At 35.9% G+C, this 25,206-nt stretch overlaps 1 long non-coding RNA gene across 2 annotated transcripts; it reads left to right on the top strand.

Annotated features, from left to right (window-relative positions):
• Window positions 1-14,842: 14,842 nt before the first annotated feature.
• LOC115296119 lies at window positions 14,843-24,435 on the top strand. 2 transcript variants are annotated; one of them, XR_003910739.1, is made up of 4 exons: window positions 14,843-14,862; window positions 17,112-17,144; window positions 17,692-17,861; window positions 24,383-24,435. It is a non-coding gene; the product is annotated as an uncharacterized LOC115296119 (long non-coding RNA). The 2 variants fall into 2 exon arrangements; XR_003910738.1 differs by lacking the exon at window positions 24,383-24,435 and adding an exon at window positions 19,604-19,747.
• Window positions 24,436-25,206: the final 771 nt, after the last annotated feature.

Below are 25,206 nucleotides of genomic sequence, written 5' to 3'. Positions count from 1 at the left end.
GATGGAGCTATGGCAGTGAGCTAGGACACCAAATGCCACTTGTTGAAATACTGAAAAGGTTGAGATTGTTGTGAAGGAATGGAGTTATTTTTATCTTCTTTGAAATAAAGTGATCTAACTTGGTATTTACCTGACAAGGGTTTCTGAGCTTATTCAGAAGCTTGTCAAATGAAACGTGAATTAGTAGTTAATCTTCAGCCTTTTTCTTTACTGTGAATTACTATATATTACCTTTCCCTGATTGTACGAAGGAAGAGTATTCAAACCTTTAATCTGACGCTTTAGAGAAGGAAATCACAATTGTTGGCTGAGATGGAGGGAGTGGGAAAGGGAATCCCATAACCAGCCTCTCGCCTCCGCTTGTCGGTGAGATAATATTTATTAACATTAACATTTATTCAGTCAAATACAATAACAACTTATCCTGATTTTCCCCAGTTATTTCACTGGACTTATCAATAAACTTCTTGTTTCTCACCTTCATTCTATTTGATTCAGCAAATATTTACTGAATTCAAAGTACTATGGGAAATTGAGACTTAATTTCTGTGCACAAGTAGAAAACTTTAGCCCATAGGCCTCAGCCTGAAAACAATGCAAGGGAGTTGTCAAATCTGCAGACTGACCTGAAGCTCAGAGAATTGAAATGGCTTTGCCACGGTGTTTGAAATAGAGGTAACACACGCCAACACAAACACACACATTCATACACACAGTGAAATAGTATTTGGTCATTAAGGAGATCCACCTATTTGTGACAACATGGATGGGCTTTGAGGACATGAAGCTAAGTGAAATAAGTCAAACAGAAAGGCAAATACTATGTGATTTCACTTATAAATGAAATATAAAACAAACAAACAAATAAATAAACCCATAGATAGAATAAATTGGTGGTTGCCAGAGGTGGACGTTTGGAAATAGGTGAAATGGTTAAGGGTAATCAAAAGGTAGAAACTTCCAGGTATAAAATAAACAAGCATGGTGACTACAATTATAGTACTGTACTGTATATCTGAAAGTTGTTAAAACAGTAAATCTTAAAAGTTCTCATCACAAGAAAAACCTTTGTATGAAGAATGTTAACTGAATGTATTATAGTAATCATTTCACAATAAAATATATATCAAATCAAAAAAAAGAGAAAGAGAGGTAAAACTCCAAATTTCTCCTTCTGGGCCTGGTCTTCTTTTTACTACACAAATATCTGTCATACCATGTAGCCTTAAACAAGTGCCATAGGCGCAGTATGAGAGAGCCTGGAGAGATCTTTATGACTAGAGGTAGGACAGAAACTGAGGGACGATGCGATGGGAGGGGGAGCCTGCCCGTTGATGAGGAACAAAGCACCACCTGGTGAAGGGAATAGGCTGTGTAACTTCATGGAGTCTAAAAAGTGTATTTGAAAGGGAAACAGATCAATGGGCCCTGAGGTCCAGATTCATGAAGGCACAGAGGTAAGGTCAAGTCAGATAGCAGTGCTTGAGCACTATGTGAAAAATAAAAGGAAGCCACTTTGGGTTTGAAGTAAATAATCAGAGCTAGGAAATTATCCCAAGGAATCATGGCAAACCACACTTTTAGTCAATTTTATAATTACTAACTGCCACTTCATCTGGGAGAACTTTTCTAAAAATTCAAACTGTTAAAATAACTATTTAAAACTGCAGGTGCTTCAACTAATCAAGTCCCTTTGTCAAGCCGCAGAATGAAAGATCAAAAGTTAGAGGGAATACATTCTGAAATTTCATTTCTCAGTATCATTGCATACCTGATTTGACTCTTTAGAAATGTTACTGTTTTTATAAACCAAGGAGAGAAAGAATCTCTAATCCACATATCCTGCATAGTATTCTCATTTGATCCTTTTCAAGCATAGGCTTGATCCTGTAAAGCAATGAAAGAGAAACCAGTCACTGTTTGTTATTAGTTTGATATATTAATCAATATGTTTTTGTGTCTACTGAAATTCTTTTATTGTTGCTGCTGTTGTTTTATTGCCCTGTGGCTTTCTCACCATTCAGACTACATCTCTGAATGCATTAAACCAGGGCAGGGCTGTCCCATAGAAACACTGGTACTGAGCATCAGAAGAGAACACTCTTGGTTGCTGAGTTAAAAAAGTAAGAGTTTTTGAAGCACACCCACACACAAATGACTTGTGAGAAAGCAGATTTCAAGTTTCAAAAGCCAGTATTTTGAGTAGACTTTAACTAACACATAAAGTTTATGTGTTAACATTAGACTCCAATCAATCGATCGATCAGTCAGTGACACATCCATCAAACTTTGTCTGACTCTTAAAATAATCAGAATTGAATGCAGTAGGTGTCTCTGGCAATGGGGAATGATAATTTCCCTAAGTTAGAGGCCTTTTAGCAGAAACCTTTGATAGAATGAAAACTGTTCAGAGTGGCCCTAACGAACATTTGCCCAGTCAAACGGTGCCTTTCTTCTCTTGTCGGTATCAGACAGTGATGCCCGGTCCCAACGTCACCCCTTTATGAGGTCATGTCTGCTCTTACTAGTTTCAAAGTGCTGCCTCCCAAAGATGGCAGGCAAGAGCTACCTTGCCAGTTACAACCATTGAGAGACAAACGTTCTCAAATCTGATATTCATCTCTGTGAGTTATACAAACTTGCATGGCAAATTAAGGCTTATAAATTATAGTGCAATCCATATAAGTCCAGCTTGAAGTTATTCCTGTTAGGTTCCAGCATTAATCAGATAATGCTGTAATTCTTAGAACACGGATGATCCTATGACAACTAAGAACTCACCAAAACACCAAAGGTAGCTAGCTTGGACACTAAACAAAGTATTATAAATAGTAATAATAGCATAATATGGAATAAAGTCTTTCTGCCTGCTATTTGTCCAAAACGAAGTTTTACTATACTCAAGTGTGATTAAATCAGAATCAAGTTGATGCAATTTAAGAGACTAAATAGTGCTTTTAGGTCTTATTTGTACTATTTAGGTCATTTTTATTTTCAGTATATTAATGGAATTCTAAGGCTATTTAGCTTAATAACAATTGAAGCACTAACAGTTTTTAAATAAATCTGACACAATGTGACATATTAAAGGTTCCCATGAATTCTTCTAATGGAAATTATTTTCTTCAAACTGTATTAAGAAATTACTCTTGCGCCTTTAGTTCTTCAGTTAAAAATAAATTGTTGTGAAAACCATAAATGTCCCTCAAAAATGTAATCCCTTAACTATACAGGATTCTCTCTCATTATCTCTATGTCTCTTGGTTAACATAATACAGAAGTTTATAGTTTCTGGGGCACCTGGGTGACTCATTCAGTTAGCCATCTGACTTCGGCTCGGGTCACGCATGACCGCACAGTTGGTGGGTTCCAGTCCTGTGTCGGGCTCTGTGCTGACAGCTCAGAGCCTGGAGCCTGCTTCAGATTCTGTGTCTCCCCCTCTCTCTCTGCCTCTTTTCTCCTCATACTCTGTCTCTGTCTCCCTCTTTCAAATATAAAGAGACATTAAAAATTTAAAAAGGAAGTTTACAGGTTTATGGTTTTAAGGGAATAGAGACAGTGATCAGTAACCTGAGTTGGCTGAGTGTCAGACACCAGGGCCAGTGTCAAGAGACCTCCTGTTACTGAACACTCCATTCACCTGCTACTCTTGCAGGTTCTGTGGGAAGGTTTAATATTTTACTGCAAAAAAAATATATAGTACATGATGGAAAATATCCAATTTATGTATTTTCTGAGCATTCCTTCCAGGCAAGGTACTATAACTCTCAAAAAAAAAAATTACATGAAACATCTGTAATCCTTACAGCAAGCTTGCAAATGCTTACCCCTATTTTATAGAACAGGAAGTTGAAGTCCAGAGGTTTAACCAATGTCACACTACTAACACATAGCAAAGCCAATTTTAAAGCAAAATTTGGAAACCCACACATTTTCCAAAACGGTATGGTACTTCCAACTTTGAATGAATTTAATTGAAAAGAGAATCTAAAATCTCAAATAACCTTAACATAATTTCTATTTTGTAGGAATATGATGAACATTGACTTAAAAAGAGATTATGATAAAATATTTTAACTTGAAATGCATCTTTACTTGGATCTTTCCTCAAGTTTGTCACTCTTCCAAAAGTTCTGATCCTATCTTAGAAAAATGTAAATGAGAGTATCTTGCATTTGTTGTGAAGCATGGTCTCTTATAATACAAATGAATTCATTTATAATCTAGATTCCATTTGGCATTTTAAAAAACACTCACATGATTAAATAAGCATGAAAGCAATTTCAGGCTTTTATTATTCAGTCTGTAAATCAGGACTCAGCTTTAAAGTATGAGAGTCAGTTTCAAATCAGAAATACCTTTTATAATCCATGAGGTCATGTGTTAAGAACACAAGTGAAGGTATACCTCATCGTTAAATATTTTAAAATGAAGTATTTCCTGCTGCCGGTATAATGTGTAGCGTTTGTTTGGAGATTCTAGTTTCCTATTAAAATATCTGAGTTAACAATAAAATAGCTGTTCTTGTTGCAGGCAGGCACTCATCTTCCATATTCACCAGAAAGTTTAGTTTCCTAGTCTTGTTACATAGAAACGTATTAATTGGTACTCAAAGATTATTTACAGTGAGAGAAAACAGGCCACTCTACTTAATATGCTGTTTTATATCCCAGTCTCTTATACTTTATAATCAGACAAATTGAGAAAACAGGAGAGGAAGCTTTCTGATCCATATACCACTGGAGGCCTTAATAGCCAGCTTACCTGCCTTTATCAAAAAAATAAGTGCAGAGGGAGCCATCTTAAAAATCGGTACCGAGCTTCAAACACTAATTTAGGTACAATCTCTGTGCCATCATGTTTCATCCTTTGCAGGAGGATACGGTGAATGTTCCGCTCACAAAAGAAATTTGGAGACTCTTAGATCCTCTTTGTAGAGCCTCTGGAAGCAAACGTTTTGTTCCCTCAGTGCCTCTCAGGATAACTACTGTCACTAGGAAAATGTTTCCACCCTTCTGTCTCATTCTCTGTCTGCCCCAACACATGTATACCATATTTCCTGTAGTCTAGTCTCTTAACCTGCCATTTTTAACATCAGGACATTTTTCACCTTCTCTGATGATCTTGCCCCTTTCTTCCCGATATCTTCTGTCATTTGGCCAATTGTACATGGGTACATGAAAAGACAAAAGAAAGGCAATTGATGACCACTAGGGAAAGAGCACCATCCAACCAATCAGCAGAGCCCCATGGTAAGAAATTTTATTGTCTTTATTACAAAACCAGTATATGCCCACTGTAAACAAAAAAGTATGCCAAGAAAAAAAAATCACATTTAATTAAAGCAGATAAATAATGACCACTAGCACTTATATATAATCTACTAGTCACAAAATCTTGCATTCTTAGCTATAAAGGGGATTCAATAGGTAAGAAAATGTCTCCAATTAGTCTAAGTTCTCTATTTCAAAATATAAACCTTAATATTAGAAATAAACATACTACGGAATTCTCTAATATCAGTGCATAATCTGTGACTGAAATAAAGCTAGTGGTAATGTCTTTAAACAAGGAAGATTATATTTACATGTTCCATAAAGATCATCTTCTTAATGGAATTAATGCTGAATTTTTAAGCTGTTTCTTTCATTGGAGGTTTAAGAATATAAGTTGATTTATTGACCAATACATAATATTTAGAGCTAATATTCAGAACATATTGCTGCTATATGCTTTTTTATAAAGCAATAATTTTTAAAATAAGTAATACCACATTCCATCAGAGAAACCTCTCCGGAATCCTTTTATCACCAATAATCCCAAAGTACAAATTGGTTTAACTTCTTAAAGACTTTTTGTTTTCATTTCTAGTAAGCAAATCATTCAGGTACAAATAGTGATGTCTTAGAATATGAAAGAATTGTCCTTTAATTGGGGTGTTTTGAGTTTATACATATTCATATGTTTTTTCTTTTTCTTTTACAAAAATAATTATACTCAGGGTTGAAAAATTAGAATGTATATACAAATATGTAATGTAAAAATCCAAAATCTATCATCCTAATCCTCCCTGACAGCTCTTTTAATAGATTGGTTTATAGTCCTTTTTTTTAAACTTTATTTTTGAGAGAGAGTGAACACAGGGGAGGAACAGAGAGAGGGAGACAGAGAATCCGAAGCAGGTTCCAGGCTCTAAGCTGTCAGAACAGCCTACTCAGGGCTCAAACTCTCAAAACCACAAGATCATGACCTGAGCCAAAGTCAGATGCTTAGCTGACTGAGTCACCCAGGCGCCCAGTTTTTATTTCTTCTGATTTTCTTTCTCTGCCTTTTCTTCTTTCCTTCCTGTATTCCTCACTTGCATGTTACTTATTTATTCATCTGAAATGGGATTCTGTTGTATACATACAATTTTAATTTTCAACAGTGAACTGAACTTGGCTCTTTGTTATAAGTGAGCTAATACCCATTTCCATAGGGCTGATTTGTTTGCAGACGTTTAAAGTTGCATTATTTGTATTATGAAACTTTAGACGCTCTACACAATAGATGCTCTACATAGTAAGCAAAGTTACTTTAACTTGCTGAGCTTTGGGGTTCTTAGAACCAAAATGGTGATAATAATACCACTACTCATAGAATTGTGGGGTATGTAAAGTCATACAGGCATGGTTATATCCTCCCCAAACTTAGTTAATATTCTCCCCAGATTATTTTTCCTTAACTAAAAGTGTTGTTTTAAGTTATCTTCATGTTGTTTATCAAATGTGTATATAAAAGCTAGTTTGATCCAAAACCAATACTTGTAGGATCCAAATCAGTTTGTAACTTAGATGTTTCTAAATTAATCTTTACTGGGGTGCCTGGATAGCTTGGTCCATGAAGTGTCCAACTCTTGGTTTCAGCTCCAGTCATGATCTCAGTTTGTGAGTTCCAGGCCTGCTTAGGATTCTCTCTCTCTCTCTCTCTCTCTCTCTCTCTCTCGCTCTCGCTCTCTCTCTCTAAAAATAAATAAACTTTAAAAATAGAATACTATAATCTTTACTAAAATGTTTAGCTAATGTAGGCCTTAGACTACAGATGTAAAAATGTTTGTCATTTATATTCATAAGCAAACATGCATTGGGTATCTTCATAACAGATATTATATGGTTTATATACAAGAATCATAATAATGTTGCATATATATCATTCACATTGAAATAGAGTTAAAAATGAAAGTAAGGCTAGTGATAATTTGGTACACTGCTTCAGTAATAATGTGAAGAAAGAGGCATTTGCAAAAATGGAATGCATAAGACATGTCAAGCACAGTATTAAGTATTTCTAGGAATTACTTCATATCTTTTCTCAACAACCCTCTAACATAAGTTATAGGATATCTTCATTTATTAAATGAGAAAACCGGGCCTGAAAGAGAAGTCACTTCCCCAAAGTCACATCGCTGGGCAGTGGATAGATTCTAAACCCAAACAATCACAAACGGAGACCTCATCCTTAACCCCCGCATTCTACCGTCCCTCCTGGCTTTGATGACAAATTTTATAGTAAATCAAGTTCGAGAGGAAACCAAAATGCAGATGTGTAATTTGTTCTTCAAGCTAGTAAAAAGGAATTAGAAAAAATGAATGTTGTCAAGATTAAAATCTGATGATAAATTTCTAAACATTTCTATATACATAAATCAAAATATTCAGAATACTTGTTTTCCCTGAATTTTCTAGAATGTGCTTCTTGCATAACACCCTAAACACCATAGATGTTGACCCTGACCATATTTATATGCTCATCTTACTTAAATCGAATAATGTGTATCTAAGTTTAAAAGTTAGCGTTCAGGCAAACTGAGATATCCTAAATAACACAACATAAAACTTCAATGAAAAATGAAAATGAACTGGAAAAATGTATTTCTATAAAAATAGTAACAGTTAGTTATTTATTTATTAATGGTATGCACTATTGTATTGATTTGTCTCAATCTGTACAGCTGCAAAAATAAAATGGAGTTTCATTTATATATCGATGATAAACACTCCTGTAATGTATTTTATATTTTATTATACTCAATGATAGGGCACCCGATGAAGTTGGACCCGAGAACAAGAAAAAAAAACTGATTTAGAAAAAGCAGGAATGCAGCTAGAAAGCTGAGAAAGATCCATGAGAAGTGCGGGGAAGAAAGAGGTAGTAGCATGAAAAATGAGACAGAGCACGCTTTACATCCTTTAGGAAATGTCATGTCCTGAGATCTAAATATTTTCATAAATCATCATCATGTACAACTCATCACATAAGACAGTAACTTCAGAAATTAAAACATGCCTTTCCTTTAGAGCAAATACAGAACATTCCTCTACCACATGTATCCAGAACTTCTGTTACTGTTAGCTTCTGTATCTGATTCTCATAGACCATTGTACTTACCCTTCACTTTCACCAGTGGAGTGTTTTATCACTTTGGAAATTTTCTGAGTGTCCAGTGTTGAGTAAAGAACAAACGTGTGTGCTACTCTTTCACAGCATATGCTAATTTAATTTTGTGCCTTTAAAAATTTACAAATTATTGCATGTCATGTAACTTCAGAATCATTCAGAGATGTCAGAAAATAGGAGTACTAAATCTATGAATTCCAAGGATATACCAATGTACTATTACACTGCTTTAAAATCATATTAATGTTTCAGAGATACTGTCCTCCAATCTATTAAAAATCTTGTAGTTTGGTATTATATATATATATATATATATAGAGAGAGAGAGAGAGAGAGAGAGTCAGAGACAGAGACAGAGACAGAAAGAGAGAGAGTATATTGAGTAAAAAATAGACCTTGATGGAAGTATTAACTCCATAAAGATTCTCAATAAGAATTTATTATTTGTTACATTTAGATCATTAGGAAGATATCTAATATAGGGTTTTATCAAGTGTTAATTACGAGTAAGTAAAACTTGATAATGATTGCCCAGAAGTAGGAGGACCACTAATTAATTATCTCAGGATTTAAATCCAAGGTGTTCATGTATTTATAGTAATAATTGAATGATTTACTGAATCCACATAATTTTTCATCACTTATTCTATTAGTTCACTATGTCACTCAAGGAAATACTTTAACCTACAAGTTAGCCTAGAAATAATAGCCTGTGACTAAATGAAATAGGGTCAAAAGAAAGTAGTCTTAAGACACTTTACAGCTAAACAATACTCAGTGTATGCAAACATAGTCCGCTGGGCTATATACATTGTTAGCTGTCACAGAAGAAAAAATGTCACCAAGAGCAGCATCTTGGTTTAAAGGTATTGGAGAGAGCTTCTGAGGAAGAATACTGTAGCTTTACTTTTCTAATGGCAAAAATCTAAGCCCTCTTGGAAAAAGGCATCAGGTGTTTGTTTTTTCTGACTTAACTAGTATACTAAACCAAACTGATGGGAGATATTTATCAAGTATAACTTAATGAATAAATATTTATCAATTTACTTTCATCTATTTCTGATCTTATATTTCTTATGTAATATTTATGATTATGTAAATTATATTTATATATAAAATGCTAATATAAGTTCACTCATACATATTTTTATCTATATACTTATCTATTATGCCTTGATACTTTTAAAACATTTTAAAGATAAGAAAACAAAATTTTACAGCATTAAGATGTTTGTCCAAAATTGCATGAAGCCTAAATGGAGGGATTTAGCCTGGGACATTAACCTCTCCAAAATAACCACCTTGGAGACAATAATCTCTCCAAAATAACCATATTAGTGGCCAATGGCAGAAGAAAGAACAGTCCAAGCTGAGTGAGAGAGAACACTATTCATGTGCAGTAATTATTCAACATCTTACAATAAAACATATTGCCAAAGTATTAGACTTACTTTTACCTATACATAAACATAACCTTAATAATATTTAGGTGCTTCCTAAACACCTGTCATAATATTGAATACTTTAAAGAATAGCATATTGGTGTCAGCTGGATATTAAAGTACTCAAAGTTGAGATCCCAATGATTACAGAACTGTACAATGAGTTTATAAAATCTATTTAGTTTTTCTGATTTTAGCTGGAAGAGAATGGAATTGAAATTAATTAAAAATGTAAAACACTAAGTAAGAAATTAATGGAAGCATTCTAACTTGAATTATTACATATCAAAACTGCAACCCCATTTCTTTAGCATCTATGATTAAAAGAACTTCAAAAGAAAACAAAATGGGTTATTATTCTACCACTAGACAAGAATTAGCATAACTTGGCCATCGTTTTTCTAGTACTTACATTAGTCCCATCTTTAAAATAAAAGAAGAGGACTTTATGACTACTGGATAATTGAGATTTTAAATGCTCTGTGAGTTTTAAAATCTAATTTGACTCAATTTGCAAAGGCCAAAAAGAGTCACTGCAATTTCCTAATTTTAAATCAAGCAGTCTGTTTTTAAGGAAAAGATCCCAGAAGGTTTGAGTCTAAATTATACAGATCATCAGTTGACCTTGATTTAATTTACTAAACAATTTCATTTAGCAGTCCAAAGATTTGGGCTTCTCTCACAGAAGTGTAGTTATCTGAAAGGATCCGGATATTTATTTGACCCCTAATGGCCGAGATCAAGAAATGCGCTTTTTATTATTTTTTTTATTAAGAATATGTGACAGGAGGCACCTGGGTGACTCAATTGGTTGAGCATCTGACTCTTGATTTCAGTTCAGGTCATGAACCCACAGTCGTGGCTCCATGATGAGCATGGAGCCTGCTTAAGATTCTTTCTGTCTCTCCGTCTCTCTCTCTCTCTCTCTCTCCTTGTCTCTCTCTTTCTCTCTCTCTACCCTCTCTGCCTTCTTCCCTGTTCTCATTCTCCCTTTCTCTCTCTAAAATAAAAGGAAAAAAATGATATGTGACTAATTAAAATATTAGAGTTTATTATATAAATACAATATAGCACCTCAAGTTGCAAATCGTAAAGTAAATCCCTAATGTGATGGATGACTAGATGATCCTTGCTGCCTCCCTTCCCCAAAGTAAGGCAAGGAAGGGTCTAGGAACATAATATAAATGAGCGATGGCTTTAACTATGTCTATGATGCCCACACCAGCAAAGGTAAGATATTGACAGAAATACTCTAGGGCATTTCTAGAGTAAGTATTTTTTTTTATAAAGAGTAATTATTTGATTGTGATGCTTGATAAGTATCTAAATGAACATTATTTCCTACTCTTCAGAGGATGGATTTGTTTTTAGTGATTTTAAAATATACCACAAATACTTTATTTGATTGATTCTCTAATTAGACTTCATTACAGTAGTATTATACCTATTTCTCACAATAACCTTGGATGTTAACATTAATATATCACAGCTACAGTAAGTCAATTTTATAGAAAGGACACATACCTCACTTCTCAAATAATTTACCTACGTAACTAATATTTTTATTCTTAATATAAGGACCAAAGACAACATCAAAATATAATTAAGTTATCAGACTATTGATTCCTAAATATAGTAGTTGTTTTATTTATCTTTAATTGCCTCTAATGTAAAATAGAGAAGAAACCAGAATTTGGTAACAGAATTTCCAGGATAAGGAGTAGACCATTTATTTGTAAATAACTATGCATTATGATGGAATTAAATTTCACGCTCTGTCTCTCTCCTTCTGAAAAATAAATAAACAATAAAAAAATTTTAAATATGTATAAAAATAAAACAAGGTCTTGCTTATTGGTGTAGAATACTGATTGCACAATCTTTAATTCTGGATATACTAGTTCCTTCAATAGATATTCAGATCTTACCAGAACCTAAGTAAGTAAGATTCTTATTGCAAACTGTAATGAAATCTATATAAATTTTATATTTTCCATGTCATACATTTCCCAACATCTAATATTAATGATTTGGCAGTTTTGAAAGTTTATTTTCTTTTCTATTTTCAGATAGTGAAGTTTAGAAAGAGTACTATCTATTGAAGTGATAATCTGTCCAAAATAGGACATTTGCCAAAATCAGCCAACAAACTGCTTTCTGTCCCACTTTGCATTTGTGGAGAATCTAATAATTACTTATAAGTGATACAATTCCTTTCACGTTTCAAAATATGCTCTTATAATGTACTTAATTAAAAAATGTACAACATAAAACACTCAAGTACCATCTAGTAGCCCTGATTACATTTAACACCAATATTTATATATTATGTTAACATAATGACACACAAAGCTTATTCCCTATATTCTATTTCCTAAAAATATTTTCATATAGTCTAAGTTTTGACATATGAAAATCATTATAAGATAACTAGGGAAACATACTATAAGGATTTTTAATTAGAAGTTATATTGAGGATTTATTATCAGTTAATCTACCAAACCCACTCAACACATTCAGATTTTTATGTCACGTGTTACTTGCTCAGTACCTTCAACACAGACTAGAATTAATTTGAATATTAATTAGCATCTAACAGTATGTAGAGTTTGAAAAGGCATATCCAGTTAAATTGTAATGAATTTGGTTTTAATATCAAGTAATGATACATTTAAAAATCATAATAAAAGTCAATTGCTCTGCTAACATGTTTCTTAATGTGTTGTAACATCACACAGATGTATTTATCACAAATAATGAAACTGTAGTGCTAAATGAATCAAATTCAAATCAATTCAATTACATCTGTTTCAGTGAAACACTGTTTAAGAAACACAAAATGAACTAAAAAATGAAAGGTTCATTGCCTTATAATCAAAAGCAGTGAGATTTAATCTTTAATCATCCAGGTGAGAAGTTTGTCATTTTTTAGTTGTGTTCTTAGTAGGAAGTTGTCGAGAATATTTAACATCTCTGAACTTGCTATCTTATTTGTCCTGTTTTATGAACCTCGTGTAGATATGTTAAAACATGGGACAGGAAGAAGAGGACAGTCACTGTTCTATTAAAATTTATACATCAGCATTTACAAGTACCATGTGTAGTGTTCAAGGATCTGTAATTTCCAAAGAAAATCTGCAATATCTTTCATTTCCTCTGTTCTTGTTTTTTGTTGTTTTTGTCTTTCTTTCCTTTTTCCTGTGTCTGATTGTCGTGTCCAGCCCTGGCCGCTCCGGGCCCCTCGGGGCGGGAGTCCTCTTAGGTTCTTTTCCTGAGGGAGGGAGAGAAAAAGGGGCGACACAGAGAGGAAAGACACGACTCACGGTTTTCCGGTCAGACGAAAGAGAGAGAGATTTATTTAGAAAACTGTCTCTTATAAAGGTTTCAAGGCGGGAAAACAAGGCAGTTGACCCAGGTCAGTTTCTAGGAAACAGGGTCAAGGGATTAAGACTGGAGTAAAAGGGGAACCAGACCTAAGTGTTCTAGCACAGTGCCTGAGGGGCTGAAGCTACCCTGCCTGCAGGTGGTTGATCTTTGATCTTCTGGCTTCTCCTCTGACAGGGAGTGGCGCTCCCCTGCCTATTTTGTAACGCCCCTGAGGGAGTGACAAATCCGGCTAGCAAATGGCCAAGCAGCTGAGATCTTTGCCGCTCCCCACATCTGATGGTGCCCAGCAAATTTGAAACAATAGGGAGTAGTTAATTGCCCTGTTTTGGAGACAAATCAGGACTCATCAGAAAGAAAAACAGTGAGCCAGTGAGCGAATATAACACTGCTATATCCAAATAACAAAAGTCAGAAATCACTTTTTCTCATAAATTCAAAAGTAGCAATCTTTCAGTGAAAATGTCTTTTTAGTAATGTCACAAAACTTCTAATGAAAGAGGGTGTTGAATTAATTTTTAATCAACCAGTGCTTTCTGCTAAGTCTTTGTATAAGGAAGGTAGAAATATTAGCAGGTAAAGAGTTACAAATTAAGAAAGTACTTGAAATATAAAAGCTGAGCCTTTCTTAGAATAATAAACCAAGTCTCACTCTTGACTTAGTCTGACCTGGTCATTTCTAATTATAACCCTATTTTGGTCTTCAATTTGAAGGCAGCAAGGTTCAAGCTAAATAGATCATTTTCTTCCAAAAGTTTGATTTTTCTGACACTTTTCCAGGAAAGTAGATTTTTGAATATCAATATGTTCTGTATTCCTTAGCTGATAGTTTGAGCTACTGTTAGAATCCTGGGAATTTTTATATTGTAGTTGAAGTTCCATTAAACTTAGTTCTCAAATAGCTTCTTAGAGTTTATTCATCAAATAATTCAGGGTGTAAAAGTAGCACATAAACATTAATTGAACAGCCATTAAGCAGTATGACTGTTTGTTTTTGGTTGATAGAGGACATAAAGTTCCATACCCTGTGGTGGAAAACAATTAGGTCTTATGACAAACACACTATTAAATATACTACTACCAGACTTAGACCAGTTTCACTTTACAGAATGGCAGTCAGCCATAGTTAGAAGCCTGCCCAAGTTATAGGAAGTCATATTTTTACTGTCGTGACTTAGCTGCTTATAAATATTGTAGTGTGCCTCATGCCTTATGCTAATGGCAATGACTAATGGTTGTCATTATCGTCATTCCATCTCATAAAAAACTTCCTCAGGAGAGACTGATCATAGCTACAGTGCTGCTTAAAGTTAAACTGGTTTTCTAAAACACAGAATATAAAAAGCACTTAAGGACAAGGGGTTGGATGGGTAATTTATTTTGTTTTGAGTATGTCTGACAACTGCTGCTGCTGTTAAATTTGCCATGAACGGAATTGATATACCATATGGGAGTGCCTTAGAGATGCCTATATATGAGATTGCATAATGCTTTAAATTGCTCTGCTCATCTGGGACTATAGGTGAAGATGTATGATAGAGAAACCAAAAGAAGGAATAAATCTGCCACTGACTGAAGTTCAATGTTTTAAACGACGGAGGTGAGTCCCCTCATCTGTTTGTGATTTCATTTGTGCACTCTGTTTACAAGACAGGTACAGAGCACTTTGTTATGAACCCAAAAAGAAATCCTTAAATGGATGAAGCAGATCTTTGCATCTGATAGTAGCTAAGTGGGATATTCAGTGAATGTTATAATTCCATGAGTTATAATCTGTTATTCTTCCTAGCTACTATAAAACTATATTTTTACAAGGACTGTGCATTTTAAAGTGCAAAAGCACTGAACTTAACTCAGTTATAGTTCAAGATATTGCTGTTACTATAGTTATAATAACAACAATTATTTATTCAGTGACGAGAGTTTAGACCTGGGTTTTCCTACATTGTAGCAGCATAGCAGTAATACGCTGATTCTCTTTAGCACACGATTTTCATGTGCCTGACACCTTCAGAACTTGAGGTTATGAATTTCTGTGTCCCAGAATAAAATTGAAACAAAAATCAGTAAGGAAATATGTTTTGTTGAGAGCTTGTGATGAATAGTCACACAAGTTTTTTTTTTTTTTTTAATGGGGCTGGGGGACAGAAAATTCCTGAGGAGAGGAAATGTCATCCACCACACATGATACATCTTTATGGAGCCTGTGTGTAAAGAGTTACCTTAGTCATCCTTCCCAATATCACCTTCTTGTCTTAGAGGGAAGGATCAGTGTTGCCGGCAAGAAAGATGATATGCAGTGGGTGTCTAATAAATGTTTGTAGAGTGAAATGGGGTGAAATGGAGCAGAGTGGGACAGAGCACAATAGACTAGAGCCATGATCATTTCTCCCCCCCTAATATTCTACTTAGTTCTAAAACAAAAGTAGAAATAAATATATGGATGAATGGGTAGTCAGTGATACAGATGATTGGAAATAGAAGTCTGTTTTCTTTTTTATGCACATTTTTCTTAAAAAATAATTTGTGAGGTGCCTGACTGGCTCAGTTGGAAGAGCACGTGACTCTTAATATCAGGATCATGAGTGCAAGCCCCATGTCGGGTGTAGAGGTTACTTACATAAAGAAAATGAACTTTAAAAAGGTAATTTGTTTCAAGAGTATAGATTACAGTGTATATGTTTGTATGAGACAGAAGATTACATAAGAGATTTCAGAAAGTTTCTCTTGAAAGTAATTAAAATAAATTTAAAAAAAATTCCTTTTCCTAGCTAGAGAGACTTTAGGAAATTCTTCAGCTAAGTTATAAATACTATAGAAACATCAGTGCCTCCTATTTTGTCTCACAGGAGCTCGGGAGAAGGCAACTGCATTATTTTGTGCCCATCTTGAATCTGACCCAAACATACCATCTTTTCAAAGAGTTCCATGTAAGTTCTTCTGCACAATCTAACACTCCCTCAGGAATTTGGTTTTAGCTAGAAAATACGTTACAGATAAGGTGACCATGCATGTGGTTTATATCTGTGGTTCCAGTGTAATTATTAATAGCACCACCTTTCATTCTCACACATGCCCCAGTATGGATGACAAATTATGGTTAACTTTATATATAAATAATAATAAAATAACCCTTATTGGAAGCTTGCTATTTGTCCAATACTGAAATGCTTTCATGTATAGTGAATTCTTCACAATAACCCAATGAAGGAGGTATTTTATTGCTCCCATCTTAAAGTTGAAGAAACAGAGAGATTGAAGAACATTGCCTCCTGTCATAGTGGGCAAACCTGAAACTAGACAGAAGCCAGAGATGGTACACTGTTTTCCTATTTGCTGGTTGATATGATCAAGAGGTATAATTTGTTACTCTTCCTAGATGTTATAAAACTATATATTTACAAGGAATGTGCATTTTAAAATACAAAAGAGCACTGAGTTAGGTTATATTTCAGGACATTACCATTACTGTACTAATGATTATAACAATTATTTATTCAGTCACTAGTTTTTGTACTTAGGATTTTCCTTGTGTTTTCTGACTCAGAATAACTCTGTGAGGCAGAACATTTCAATCCCACAGATGTGTATGGATTGCTTTAGAGGTTGAAAGGAAGATTGGAGATCATTTCATTTCAGCAGGCCTTCCCAACTCTGACATTCTAGCACTAGATGCTAATTCGTTATCAGACTATAAGGCATGAAATCTGGATGCTGAAGAAAATTTGGGGCGGGAGGGCAAAAAGACTTCCCTAACAGCTCATATTTATATTAGCTATCATGTACTGAGTGCTTACTGAGGGCATGCACTTTATTAACTTGTTTCTTTTGTTTTTCTCCTCCCCATAGGGCAAATAAGAGAGAATTTGGATTTGAACCAACGTAAGTTTGAACTCCACTATGCTAGAATTATAGTATGTTTCTATGAAACTTTCTAGGGCTTGCCCTAAGTCAGAAACTTTTCTGAAAGGCAGTATTAAATAAAGATGAATAAATAATATTTGCTTGTAATTAATTTTGTTCCACCATTGTGTGAAGAATATGAATAGAAAAGCAGATACAAGCGTATTAAATGGAAGTTGTTGCAAGGAAATTTTTTTTCAGAAAAGAAATGTAGATATTCTTACTAATGCAGACTAGGTTCTCTGTGCTGTAGAGAACAAAGTAAATAGAAGTCTGTGCCTATACCCAAAAGATGCTTAAAATTCACTTGGGGGTTTAAGAATATAAATGAATAAACACAGATTACATGGATTATATGCTATTATAAAATGCCAAATTGTATAGTGTAATTTGAACGGCGGTTCTTAACGGGGGGTACATTATGTGTGGTGTGCTTTAAAAACACAAATGCCTGGACCATATTTGCATTGACTTAATAAGTTTCTGAGGTTGGAGCCTGGGAATGTGCATTTCTTAAACCCTACAGGTGATTCTGAAGTGACTGTGAATAACAACCACTGATTCAAATATATGTGGAACATATTAATATGTTAACTATGCAGTTTAAGAAAGAAGAGGTTAATCTGGGCTGGGATTTTAAAAGATGGCCTCATAGAAGAGGTGAGATTTGGATGAAAAGTCAGATATGGACAGAAGGTAAGCAAACCAGATCTTTTTTTTTCTTTTACTCTTTAGCTCAAAACAAAAATCTTGCCTTTAAAGTTTTTTCCAGCATTTGAGATTCCTATTAGATTAATCTGGAAGAGGTAATAAAATTTGTAACACCTGAAAATGTTCCGTTATCTTCTGATATGAAACTCGGGTTTAAAGTCTTGCTTGAAAGCTTGTATATTATTAAACATTTTGTATTGATATTATATATACATATATATGGATGTATAGATAAAAATTATAGATTATACTACCTTAAATAAAGAACTGTGGTCACAATTAGTAAATGCAGTTAAGACTGTGAACTGCCAAGGACAAAGTCTATATTTGATTCAAATGTTAATTCTTAAATATCATAGAGGTTGGTTTCTAAAATATGCCTACAATATGTATTTGTCTATTAAACGAGTGATGTATTTAGGTTTACCCAGTTTATTCATTCCACCTTGTTTGTGGGGGAAATTCCAATGTTCTCCATTTGAAGGATCAAGCACCTGATCTATGATGGTTTGGTTAGTTTGGTTTTTTGTTTCTTGACCCAGAACCAATAATCTGGCAAAGACTTTGAACAATCATTACTTTATAAAAGTAAGCTTTTAGGCCTTTTCCTTACCAATTACAAAGATGGAAGGAGAAGAAGAAAAGTGGAAAAGGCAAAGGAACTGTCAGCATCTTAGCAGCAGGGGGCATTTTCCAGGTATGTTTGTACCCAGAACAGCTGGTAACACCCTATTCTCAGACCAGGCTCTCCACAGAGGACAGAATCGCCCGACAAGTCAGTGGGAAGGACAGTCCTTTCCAAGCTTTCCCAAGCTTTCTGCAGACCTGCTTTTTTATAGAACAGGGGTTGCTTTGCCATTGATTTGGTTTGGGTTTTTAGCTGTTTTATAGGCATGGCTGCCGAAAAAAAAAGATCACTTAGAAACTTGATGTTGCTGCATTTCCTCTTCCCAGGACCAAACATGCCAAGTTTTCTTAGCATTTGGTTATTACTGTTGTTGCTATTATTATTTTAAAAAAAGAAGATATTCATAGTCCCCTAGCAGAATTTTTACAATACTTTTGGAAACAGTTTCCTAGGAGAAAAAAATAATAGGAAGAAGAAAAAATAAACAGAAAACAAAACACAGATGAGAAAAGAATATAGTGACACAATGACAAAGCTTTGAATTTATTATTCATATATGTTTTGGAGAATAAAGAGGAAAGTGGACGGCATTACATGGTGTATAGTTGCAGTCATGTATTTGTAAAACATTTTTAACATGAGGCAACTGTGACAATCAGGGCAGATATTTATTTTTGGTATTAGAGAAGGGACAGGTAGGATCCAGAAGGAGGAGTCTGGGCAGAAGCAGCTGTCACAGAACAGGATGCCTGTGAGCTGAGCCTTGGTGCCACTCAGGGGAGGTCCTGATTGCCCATCCCCATGTTTCTGGTTCAGACATGGCTCTAGGCTAGAGGGGCTTTAACAAATAGCCACTCTTCCTTAGGGCCATTAGATGGACTCTTGAGGTGACTAGATTCTGTAACAGACACATGGAATTCTTAGGTTAACTGAAACCCAGAACTTCCAGATTGCTACTTGGACTCTCAGTAACAATCCTAGCTACAAAATAACCTAAGGAACTATGGTTTGAAAAATGGTACCTAGCTCAAGGTATATACATCGACTGATCATCATATGAATAGTTGCACTTTCTCAGCCTCTCTTCTCCCCTCTCTAGCTGCTACATGACTGCCTCATCCCAGAGAAGCCTGATTATCATCGGTGAAAAACATTCCGCCATAAACATGATTACAAAATTCATTATAAGCAGTGATTGAATGTGAACATATCTAAAACAGTTTAGTTCATAGTGAATTGCATAAAACAGCTGAAAATAAAATGCATTTGTGTTTTAAGAACATTTCAAGAGTGGATCATCACATCCACAGCATGCATGTCGTCTCGAGTACAACAGTGATTTCAGTCAGCCCCTGGGATCCTGGAGCCATATTCCAATGATCTAAATACACACCTCTCTTCTCAATTAAGCGTTCAGTGACTTCACTCGGTAGCCTGAAATGGATGCTGGTGGGACTACTTATCATGGAAATTGTGCGGGGCTTTGTCTTAGGTCGATCCATTCAGATTGCTTTTTTAAAAAATACCACAGACTGAGTAGATTTTAAACAACAGAAATTAATTTCTCTCAGTTCCCTGGCTTGGGCATCTGAGATTAGGGGGTCAGCATGGCTGTGTTAGGGCCCTCTTCCAGATTGCAGACTTCTCCCTCTATCCTCACATGCAGAAGGGCTCGGGAGCTCTGTGAAATCTCATTCATAAAAGCATCAATCCCGTTCATGAGGGCCTCATCTTCATTACCTGATCATCTCCCAAATGTTCCACCTTCTAACACCGTCACATCGGTGTTAGGATTCCAATACATGTATTTGAGGGGCAGGGGGCGGAACAAACATTCAAACCATAGCATGCTACAAATCATGGCTTTCTTTTTCTCTTGCAGAAAGGAAGTGAGCCACTTTAGCAGCCCACCATTCAGTTACATGCACATTTTAGAAGAAGCAACCCAATATAAATATGTCTTTAATTAAGAACACTATTTCCTAAGTGTATATTAAAAAAAACACTGCTTAAGAAACACAGTATTATATTACACTGCTAAGTTTCATATCTCTTATTAGGTCAGTTAACCTCCCTGTCTCTTTTAGTCTCTCTCTCCTTAAAATAAGAAGGTAATAATACCTACGTCATAGGATGTTTTGATGATTAAATGAGTTAATCTACATGATGCACTTTTAAAGTGCCAGGGAATGTAGGTGCTCAATAAGTATTTTCTATCACCACCAGCAGGAGATGAAACTATATGGTATTTTATAGTCTTCTCTGAAAAGACTACCTATTTCCAGTGTTATTTTCCTTGGTGAGCTTTTATATCTTCTAGAAGCCCATCTAACTTCCGTAAGTTCTGTGAAGATCCGTTAAATGAAAGCATATCAAATCACTTTGAAATGCATAAAGCACTATGTAAATGAAAGGTGGAATAATTATGTTAAAGGCATCATCTTGAATTTTGTTTATACTGCATCTTTGAAATGAGCATCAGATTTTTCTCTAGGCAGTTACTGCTCCTACAGAAACAAACACAGATGGTGCCCAAACCTCCTACTGAATGGTTCTAGGCAATGGCATTTATCAAAATACCGCAGGTCACTAAATGTGCAAAGACTCAAAACAAACCCCACATCTCAGTGTCAGGCCAGCATGGTAATTTAGGCAAATAAGCCTTTGTTTGATAATTCAGGGATTTTCTGATTTGTAGATTGTACTAGCACAACAAACAGAAATCTTCCATGTGGGCTAAGTTTTACAAAATAGGACATTAAAATGCAATTTCTTTTAGAGGAAAAAAAATCAGTTTTCTTTACTGATGAGTGTTTTTGCCAAATTAGAACTAATTTTGGGGGTGTGCATGCAGATGTTCTGATGTTACGCTGACCTTCTATCCACACAAAGCAGAGAAAGAGAGGAAACATGTTTTAAAGATTTTTTTCCTTATACTGAAACCTTCTAAGAACCCATTCTTTGGAGTGAAGGCTTCCTTTGGTCAGCCAGGCCGTCCCGTGATTCTAGAACTTAGCTCTCTTGATGGGGTCTTGGGTAGGTTTGTGAGAGCCCTCTCTCTGGCTCACTGGGGGACAGGAAATTCTGACCCCTGAGGCTTCCTTTCCCAGAGAGCAGTCTCGGGAACTGTCGCTGGCTTCTGCCAGTGAGCCTTGAGGATGGGGACCCCAGGACGACACAGGCGATGGGGAAGAAGGAGCAGTCAGGGCACTTCTCTGGACGTGGCTTGCCTGCTGCACCTTCTCAGGCAGCAGCTAGGTCTCGTCCACACCTACCCCCGCCAGTGACGCCGGCCACGGATCCGGCTCTGACCCGGGAAACCCATGCCTTCCACCCTCCGACAGCCTCTTCTTATCCTGTGTCCCTGGAGCTAGGCTTGCTTACAGTTCGCTCCTGGTGCCTCACTTTCCCTTGGTTGGCTTCTTCTCTTTTATCACCTGTCTCGTTTTTTAATCCGTTCCTGCATTTGAGTTCATTTAGTGAATATTACAAGTGGATCCTCTTTTCCTGACTGGACCTGATTGACCCAAGATCTAACAGGTCATCGGCTCAACTGAATTCTTAGGCAAGTAACAGTGCGGGAGGTACAGTACTTCTGTACTCATCATGAAGCTCTCAGGGCTCCTTCTTGGGCAGGAACTCCTGCAATCACTGTTCCCTTGGCAGCCCTTTTCCTTTAGTTAAATGATAAATCTTACCTTGAGCCTGCTCTGTGCTGTGTCCCTGAGACCGAGGAAGAGAGAGTATTTTTCTTTGTTTCTGCTAACCTCAGTGTCACAAGACTCTCAGCCATGACACTTGTCAGCCTAGTCTGACCCCTTCTTCTTCAGGTCACACCTCGCAAATTCATCTATTGGTTGTGGTTCTCACAAATGTTAATGCCCTTCCTAGAAAGTCAAAAAGGATGCCAGAATCTGCAGATTATTTCCACATATAAGAATAACGAGATTGGAGGGGCATCTGGGTGGCTCAGTCAATTGAGTATCTGACTTTGGCTCAGGTCATCATCTCATGGTTCTGAGTTTGAGCCCTGCGTTGGCTCGCTGCTGTCAGCACAAGAGATTGTTTCAGATCCTCTGTCCTCTTCTCTCTCTGCCCTTCCCCTGCTTGTGTTCTCCCAATAATAAATAAATAAATATTTTAAAAATAATGACAGGATTGGAATACAGTCTGTTGGCTGGTGCCATTCTAAAATTCTGTCCCTCTTCTTTCTTTCCATGAAAGGAAGTTTGGCCACAAAACAACTCTGTATCTTAAAATGGTTTTAAGGAGTTTAAATTAGTTTTATGAATATAATCTCAATCCAAAAGTATCAAACTAGGGTTGTACATCCTGCGAATTTGCTGAAATTAGTTTGGACTTTGAACATTGCAACATACCTTAATGCTGAGTTTCTAAAAATAATATTTTATAAAGGTGTTTCACTTTTTCCCTACACCTCATTCTATTACATTGCTCATGGTGCCCCCTCCATCCTGAAATCATCCTCCTTCCTCCTATTTTCTTATGTTATCAATTTTCAGTCAAATAACCATCTTTCCAGGAGTGTTCGATAAACTTTCCTACTCATCAATGAGTTGACGCTGGGTGTCCCCTGTTCAGGTCCCCCTACTGCATTGTATGAAATATATTCATATCTCCCTCTGTCTCGAGTTAGTCTTTAAGCTCCAAAATGTAAGAACTATGTTTCCTCTTTGTAGTCTTGCTGCTCCATAATTTCCTTGGCACTCAGGGATTATTCAAAAATAGATTTGTTGAACTGTTGCTGAAAGTTCCAAGGCCTCTCATGCAGGACAAAAATTAATTTTAGAATCATGGGATGAAACGTTTGTTTTGTTTTTATACTAGGAATATTTTACTAACATACATAGAAGAGACACTGATTATTTGACACAATGCCTGGTGTTTTTGCCCCACATATGAAAGGGATTAGCAACCTTGACAAATAGGGAAGTAGGCACACAAGTACTGTAACAGGTTTGGAACAGAACGTCTCAAATCTTCGCCTTGTTTATAGTCTCCTTCAGTGGAAGTTGCATCCTCTGTGTTTGGCTTCCTAAATTTAAGCCCTTATTTTCAGTGTCCATCTAAATATATTCCCACTGCCTACACCATCAATAAAATGAATGCCATGCCTCTAACTCATTTCCTTTGAAAAGGATGAGCCCAACCATGCTCTGTTTATTCCACTTATAATGGCTCTCTTTGCGCATTTCGGTCCATCACCTCCGGTGTCATTCCTCATGCATCTGTTTATTCTACCCAATTAGACTCAGATCTTTGTGGTCAGAGGTACTTTTCTTCTATATCTCACAGCAGGTTCACAACATAGGCTTGTGAGCTAAATGTCTTCTTGATTTCACCAGTGTCTGTGCTAGTATTTTTAGTTCCTTGTCAAACGAACATGTTGGTGTGTTCACTCTGCAGTCATAGCCATGGGCGTGTGGTCAACCACACAGACCACAGCTCTGAGCTGTTCCATTATTCCAGGTCAGAGAATCTGCGGACTGGGTTGGGCAGCAGAGGGGACTTCAAGACCCTCTTTGCGACTTTTCTTTAAAGTTATATATCCCTAAGCTACTTCCCCCTTAGGGACTCACTGTGGCCCTTCTAATAGTTCCCACGGTGACAACTGGCTCTCTGTCACTGAACTTGTTCATTTCTTTCATAGCACGTAGGATAATTTGTAACTATATATATATGTATATGTATAAAGTGTATGTAGAATAAGCACATAAAGTAAACAAAAATCATTAGACTTACATTTATGTAAGTATATGCATGTATATGTGTAAGTAATATATACCAAAAAAACTCCATATGTGTTAGTCTACCCATGTGTGGGTTTTATGTTTTCATTTTCTCTTTCCCTCCACAGCTTTTCTTCACCATGACTTGCTTCACCACTTAACACACAGAGCCTGGCACACAGTACATACTCAGAAATATTTGCTGAATAAATAACATGTGAATGAATGAAGCTATGAGAGCAAAGAATCATTTCTAACTTTCATCACATCACATGTTACATTGTACTGACCAAAATGTGAAATAGAAAAGTAAAGGAGTCAATGTCTTTCTCTCTCCTTCAAAATTTCACAGACTTGCAACAATGTCTCCTCCCAGAAAGAGCCTCCAGACTTCTCAGTTTGTTTTTATCTGGAAAGAAGAAAGAGGAAGACAAGAAAGTCTTTGTTGTTCACTGTTGGTACTAACCACTAGTAAACACAAATATTTCAGTAAACAGTTAACAATTTCCAAATACAGTAGCAAAAATGAATTGGACATTGCTACATGTACTGCTGCAGCCTTCTCTTCTCTATGAGCACAATCCTGATATCTTAAGGATATATTGATACTCTGTGCACCCCATTCCCCTCCCTAAATTTCTGATTAAAAAGAAAGAGCAGGACATAATTTCAAGAGTAAGCAGTAGGATATGGTGATTGACATGAAGGACAGTGAACCGGACTGCCTGATTTCAAGTCCTGGTTCCACTGTTTCCTAACGATGAGATCACAGGCAAGCAGGTAAGCTTGCTTTGTTCCTGTTCCCTCATCTGTGAAATGGAGATTAGAATAGTACCTAACTCATAGGGCTACTTACTGGATTAAAGAAGTTAGGACATGTAAAGCCCTTAGCATAATGCCTGGCACATAGTAAAAACACTCAGTAAATGCTTACTAATCATAATCTTAGTCT

This window comes from Suricata suricatta, chromosome 7 (genome assembly GCF_006229205.1).
Source record: "Suricata suricatta isolate VVHF042 chromosome 7, meerkat_22Aug2017_6uvM2_HiC, whole genome shotgun sequence".
Taxonomy (NCBI): domain Eukaryota; kingdom Metazoa; phylum Chordata; class Mammalia; order Carnivora; family Herpestidae; genus Suricata; species Suricata suricatta.
This window is presented reverse-complemented; position numbering and strand designations above follow the sequence as displayed.